The sequence below is a fragment of the Oratosquilla oratoria genome, chromosome 11, assembly GCF_046742065.1.
Source record: "Oratosquilla oratoria isolate Oo_2021 chromosome 11, ASM4674206v1, whole genome shotgun sequence".
NCBI classification, from domain to species: domain Eukaryota; kingdom Metazoa; phylum Arthropoda; class Malacostraca; order Stomatopoda; family Squillidae; genus Oratosquilla; species Oratosquilla oratoria.
Genome location: NC_134787.1, coordinates 47185176 through 47191767, shown reverse-complemented (window position 1 = coordinate 47191767; position 6592 = coordinate 47185176).

The window sequence follows — 6592 nt, the reverse complement described above, 5'->3', positions numbered from 1 at the left end:
CCACATACTCCTTAGTTCCTTTCCCACTTCCTCCCTCTTACTCCTCAGTTCCCTTCCCCCTTCCTCCCTCATACTCCTCAGTTCCCTTCCCCCTTCCTACCTCTTACTCCTCAGTTCCCTTCCCCCTTCCTCCCTCTTACTCCTCAGTTCCCTTCCCCCTTCCTCCCTCTTACTCCTCAGTTCCCTTCCCCCTTCCTACCTCTTACTCCTCAGTTCCCTTCCCCCTTCCTCCCTCTTACTCCTCAGTTCCCTTCCCCCTTCCTCCCTCATACTCCTCAGTTCCCTTCCCCCTTCCTCCCTCATACTCCTCAGTTCCCTTCCCCCTTCCTCCCTCTCACTCCTCAGTTCCCTTCCCCCTTCCTCCCTCATACTCCTCAGTTCCCTTCCCCCTTTCTTCCTCTTACTCCTCAGTTCCCTTCCCCCTTCCTCTCTCTTTATCTTTCTATTGAACTATTTCCCTCCTCCCCCCTTTCACTTTCTGGCCATTTCCTTTTCCTTTTGTTCAGTGTCTATTTTCTTATTTCTTTCTTCCATATTTATTGACCACACCCCTGCCTTTCTTTTTATTTAATTGGAATCCTTGCTCTTCTGACAAGCAAATGACTCTCAATTCGTACAAGAAATATCTCAGAGAAAACTTATAAGAAGCTGAATGTGCTCACAATATTCACAAACACACGATTCGGGTAAAAGAAATGAAAGTTGACCAAGTTTGATCGAGATGCCCGTAAGCAAACAGCTATTAAGACGCCCTATATTAAACTATGTATTCACTGCATGAATCCTGGAAATCAAGAAAAGATAACGCTTTGGCACATATTACTAAACGTGACATGAACGTTCAGAATGCTACATCCTAAAACAGACACCCCTAGCTATAAACCTAGAAAGAAAACACCCCAAAAACACAAATCACTCTAGTCTACCTCCGAACGCTCACATTCACAATCACGACCTTCTGCATCGCAAAAAAAAAAATAAAATAAAAAAAATAAAAATAAATAAATAAATAAATAAATAAATAAATAAATAAATAAATAAACACGTACAGAAAAATATTTATTTCATAGGAAAATTACATTTTTCTCTTGTGATATAAATAGATTCGTACCAGAAGTCATTTCTTACCTGACCACCTATGCTATTATAAAACAATTCACATCTCTATCCTGAATATTTCTTTTGCTAAACGTTTCGACTACGTGACATTATTCACTACATTACCAATTACTAAGCTTAAAAAAGTTTTTCCCTTGACTTTCATCACAAGAGCCAACCCGAAAAGTCTGAAGAAAGAAATCTACATATTTACATTTCCAATTAATAGCATGCACAGGGCTGTAGAGTGAGCTACGCATAGTCTGACCTGTACGCAATATCTCCCATTGCTGAATAATAATATATGAATGTATGTTTGCATATATGTATGTATGTATGTATGTATGTATGTATGTATGTATGTATGTATGTATGTATGTATGTATGTATACATGTATGTATGTATATATGTATATGCATTACACATGCATGTATGTCTACATATATATATATATATATATATATATATATGTACTGTATACATACATTCATGCATATATATATATATATATATATATACTGTATACATACATACATATATATATACATATATATATATATATATATATATATATATATATATATATATATGTATACCTTTTTTCAACCACAAATAACTGTTAATTCCATGCCATCGCAGTCGAGGCTGAAGAATCGCTCGATGGAGGCATTCGTTGAAAATTGTAACGTGGTCGAGCCAAGGATTTGAACCCAGCTAACCCGTAACAAAGTTACAGTGACTTAAGCCAATGCGCTATCAAGAGAAAGATCTCTTGATAGCATATCGGTTTTAGTCACTGTAACTTTGTTACGTGTTAGCTGGGTTCGAATCCTCGGCTCGTCCATGTTTCAATTTCTAACGAATGCCACCATCGAACGATTATTCAGTCTCGACGCCGATGGCATGGAATTAAAAGTGATTTTTGGTTGAAAAAATATATTAATTGATCACTGGGAACCATTCAGTGTAAATGTATATATGTATACATATATATATATATATATATATGTATATATACATATATATATATACTGTATATATATATATATATATATATATATATATATATATATGTATATGTATATTTGGCGTGTGAAAACTCAGAATGATATCTCTTACGCTTCGGCTTTATGCCTTCCTCAACTCTACTTCAACATATATACTCGTATGTACGTACAGGGTGTATGTACAGGGCTTTTCATATGTTTCCTATTAAAGTAACTAAATTTAGTTTTGGTTTTTGCAGATGATTGAATAACAATTACATGGACAACAAAACAAAAGGTTTTCTGTTTAAAAACATGCTACTGGAGCAAATCATTCAAGACTGTTTAAACCAAGTATAGGCGTCTATTCGATTTGAACCATGACCCAAACAAGAGTCAAATTTTCAAATGGGCCCAAAATTTTGAATCTTATGCTGTAGAGGATCGTAGGAAGGTTAGAAAATCACCTACTGGAGCTCCTGTTAAAGTTCGCACACCGGAGAATGTCGTAATTGTTACGGATTCTGTGACCCGAAGCACGAACAAATCTTTGCGTCGTAGGGGTCAACAATTTGGGATTTCATGCTCTTCAGTTGGACGTATTTTGATCTATGATCTGAAACTCTATCCTTATAGGATCCAGATCAAGAACCAGCTCACCCAGGCTGATAAGGATAAGAGATTCATCACGTGTGGGTGGTTCTCTCAAAAGATTGAGGAGAATGAAAACTTCCTGAACAACGTGTGGTTTTCAGATGAGGACCACTTTCTGCTGTGTGGCCATGTTAACTCCAAAAACTGGGTTTTCTGTGCGACCTTTTCATTCAAAGAAGTATACTGCATAGTTTGCAATGTCCAAGGATGGAATTATTGGACCATTTTTCTTTGAAGATGAGAATGGAAATGTCGTGACAGTAACAAGAAGCGCTATGTGAAAATCATGTAACTGTTCTGGGGTGAGCTGGAGGAACGTAATGTTACTGAAGATTAACGGTGTTTTCATCAGGACTGTGCTCATCCTCACACTGCGAGCATTACCACAGACTGGTTGAAGGAGGAGTTTGGGGAACACATCATCAGCCACAAAACCGACACCGAATGGTTACCACACTCCCTGGATCTCAATCTACCAGACTTCTTCCTCTGCTTTTACTCAAAGACAATACCAATAAGAACAACCCTACTACCATCCCAGAGTTGAAAGCAGCCATATTAACGAACATTCAGATCATCAGTCAGGAGGAGTGTGTGCCTGTTATCAATAACTTTGCTCGGCACGTTCAGGAATATCTCCGATTCAATGGCAGACATTTGGAGCATATGGTCTAAGAACCCTGTTATTTTTTCAAGTTTATGCCTTATCTTTTTGAAACATAATTGTTATTATCTCAGCTTCAAATAAATGTAATCATTATCAATATATCATGTTTGAATATTAAATGAAGCCTAGATGAATGGGTTTCAAATATTCTGAAACACCCTGTATGTATGTATGTGTGTATGTATGTATGTATGTATGTATGTATTTTTGTATGTATGTATGTATGTATGTATGTATGTATGTATGTATGTATGTATGTATTTTTGTATGTATGCATGTATGTATGTATGTATGTTTGTATGCATGTATGTATGCATGTATGTATGTATGTATGTATGTGTGTATGTATGTATGTATGTATGTATGTATGTATGTACCTTGTATGTGTTAGGCATGTACAGTACCCAGTTCTATCTGCATTCTATTCTAGTTAGGTCAGCGGCCTGGGAACGTCCCTGTATTTGGCTTCTCATTGGCATTGACATTTCTCCCAAGCGGCCAATTAGAGCGCGAGTACCTGACCCAGTATATAAGCTGAACAAAATCGCCAAAGAGGCAGATCGCCTTGGAGCATCACGCTGCGAGCCTAGCTCGCTACCTCCCGCTGGCAGACCGCCTGAGAAACCACGTTCACGAAGACAAAACGAAAAAACGTAGAGACTGAACAACTTCACACCAGGCTTAATGACCCCATTATGGGTCGATAGCCTTAAAAAAAAAAAAAAAAAAAAAAAAAAAAAAACAGCAACAACTGAGAAACCACTTGACGCCCATCGCCGTCACCTCCATTGCTGTCTTCTCTCCCACCCCTAACCCCGTCTTGCCGCCCGAGCGAGGCATTACCATTCTCTTGGCGTCCAACTCAAATAAAAAGTATTATCTCCATCCGTGTCTGCCTTCCAGCCGACATCATGCCAATATATACGTATCTGTGTATTATGTATATACGTATGTATGTATGTATTTATGTATATGTATGTATGTATGTATGTATGTATGTATGTATGTATGTATGTATGTATGAATGTGTAGATGTATGTATGTATGCATGTATAGATGTACGTACGTATGAATGAATGTATGTATTTATGTATATATATGTATGTATTTATATATGTATACATATAAGTATGCATGCATGCATGTATGTATATATGTATGGATGTATTTATGTATGTATGCATATAAGTATGCATGCATGTATGTATACATATATATGTATTCATATATGTATGTATGTAGAAAAAAACACTGGGAAATAAGAAGCTTAGTCCGAACGTTTTCGTCTATTTAAGACATTATCATTATCGTATTCCCTGATAATGTCTTAAATAGACAAAAACGTTCGGACTAAGCTTCTTATTTCCCAGTGGTTTTTTCTGCATATTATTTTCACGTGTGCCTTGTGAATTACTGCAAAATATATATGTATGTATACATGTATGTATGCATTTAGGTATGTGCATATGTATGTATGTGTGTGTTTGTGTGTGTGTGTGTGTGTGTGTGTGTGTGTGTGTGTGTGTGTGTGTGTGTGTGTGTGTGTGTCTGTATGTCTATGTATGTTTCATATTTCTGAAGACAGTTTCCTAGAAGTCATGACGTTTCGAATATCAACTGACGTACTTGCTCATACGATATTGTTTTCGAATTTGTGGGGATCATTTAACAATGAATAGAATATATTACACTGAATATCTGCTACCAGTTTTCAGTTTGTGGTCCACTCAATGGACCCCTAGATGGGCCCTGGACTTGGATGGCCACCGTGGAGTCCTAGAGGGCCCATTTGGTCCATTGGGAGCTTCTGGAGTCCAAAGGGACCCCGTCCGCGGACTGTGAAACCAGAACCTACCGCTGTGGCGGCAGCCTCCTCGTCTCGGGTGACAAAGGAAATCGACATTCTCTAACGGTATTGTGTAGCCTCTGATTCGCTTTGTTGGCGCCCAGGCTCTACGTTTCAGAGTTGATAAAAAAAAGAAAGTAGGTTGGTTAACTTATCCTTGCGTGTCGGCTGGTCCTCTTTCCTGCCTCCCAGTTATTTATTTCTTCTTTGAGATGACGACTGACCCTATGGTGCCAGGTTTTGTTTTTCATTTAGTGTGAGCTGCAGCCAAGTTATCTTATTATGCTCCATATCAAAACTCAACTTCCCATCCCACTCCCTGGTGGAACAAAGTCGTGTCAGTTGCGGCAAGACGCGGTTTTTTTTTTTTTTTTTTTTTTTTTTTTTTTTTTTTCTGTCTCCTTGCCACCTAGCTAGGGCTGTCACCAAGAACCAACGCAGCGAGTCCGCAATGTTTCCCAGGACTCGAACTCACTCCCACCCGCGCAATCCACATATCCCTCGGAAATCGTGTGCCATCATATATGATGATAAATAGATCATTGGATATCATATGATGTGTGGTATAGAAAACGAATGTTAAATCTATATTTTCCCGCTCCAAACTTATCCAATTCCAATGACATTACTCGTATACTGTGTATATGATTAATATGATTTGTGATTCAAACGCTAAAAGTTATAAAAGCAGAATATTTGCACCCGCAAATGTGTGTGTGTATGTGCGTGTGTGTGTGTATGTGTGTGTGTGTGTGTGTGTGTTTACCTAGTTATTCCTAGTTATATTTAGTTAGTTATTGTATACAGGGTTGGAACTGTGCTCATAAATCCCGTCTATTTATCTCTATTGACCAAATTTTCCTTTCATTACTTTTATACCGCTGGACTAAACACGCGTAAGGTTTTTTCTTTCCAATAAATTTTCATCAATTTTGCATTTTCAACTTTCTATTGTGACCTCTTGTGCTTTCATCACCAGCAGATGATCTGTGTTCAATTTTCTATACCTTTTTCTAGTCTAATTATCATTATAATATCGCCTTTCTCTTCACTCTTCCAATGTGGGGAGTCCTAGATTCCTCACTCTCTCCTAGTATGGCTTGTCGTTTAAGCTTCGGATGATCGTGGTTGCTGCCATTTGCATTTTCTCCTAGTTTTCTTATGATTTTCTTTAGGTGTGCAGACCGTAATATAAGAACATTGTAAAAAATCTGTAAGCCTGGTTCTTTCCAGACTTATTCTTTTTTTTTACCATCTTCTCATTCAGATAAAAAAAAAGCACAACTTTGGTAATTCATTTCACAATCTAGAAATCTTTCCTGTTCTCTTTATATGAGTGA